Consider the following 876-nt stretch of genomic DNA (forward strand, 5'->3'; position numbering starts at 1 on the left):
GGCAAGGAGGAAAGTGTGCAACAATGAATGAATGGAAATACAATATCTCTGTAAACTTTCATTAAAATGTAAAAAAAAGACAAGAAAACACACACACACACACACACACACACACAAAAGTGAACTGGGAGTTGTTGTTGTTGTTGTTAGGTTCTGTCTAGTATGACTCATTGCAACCCTTTGAACAAAAGATCTAAACCCTGTTCTATTTTGCGCCATCCTCATCCAGCTGAGGGTTTTCTTCTCCTGTGCTGACCCTCCACCCTTCCTAGCAACATGTCCTTCTCCAAGAAATAGCCCCTCCTAGCAACATGCCCAACTTGTGTGAGGAAAAGTCTCATCCTTCTTGCCTCCAACGAGCACCCTCGCTGCACCCTCAGTTTGAGGACTAAGGTGTGCCTGATTCAGACCATAATCTTTCCAATTACTTGCTATGCATCTGAGAGCTGGACAATGAATTCAGATAACAGAAAAAGAAATTATGCCTTTGAGCTGTGGTGTTGAAGAAGAGCACTGAATATCCCATGGACAGCCAAGAGAATAAATAGATATGTCTCGGAGAGGAACTGGGTGTGGGAAGGAAAATGTGCAAAAATGAATGAATTAAAATCCAACTTTTCTGTGTGTTGTTGTTGTTGTTATGTGCCATCGAGTTGCTTACGACTCATAGCAACCCTATGCACAACAACCCTAAGCCCTGCTCTTTCTCTCGTCAGCCTTATTGTCTCTGACGCACCTATTCCCATTATCCCAGGGACGGAATCAATCTGTCTCATTGAGGGTCTTCCTCTCCTGTGCTGTACCTCCACACTCCCAAGCATGACATCCCTCTCCAAGGATTGATCCCGCCTTGCAACATGTCCAAAGCATGTTAGA

General features: G+C 43.9%; 1 pseudogene; it reads left to right on the forward strand.

Moving 5' to 3' along the window:
- The first annotated feature begins 311 nt into the window (after window positions 1–311).
- Window positions 312–876, forward strand: part of LOC102873699 — an 11709-nt pseudogene continuing 11144 nt past the window's right edge.

Source organism: Elephantulus edwardii, unplaced genomic scaffold (genome assembly GCF_000299155.1).
Source record: "Elephantulus edwardii isolate Elephantulus edwardi_28Jun2011 unplaced genomic scaffold, EleEdw1.0 scaffold00169, whole genome shotgun sequence".
Lineage (NCBI taxonomy): Eukaryota > Metazoa > Chordata > Mammalia > Macroscelidea > Macroscelididae > Elephantulus > Elephantulus edwardii.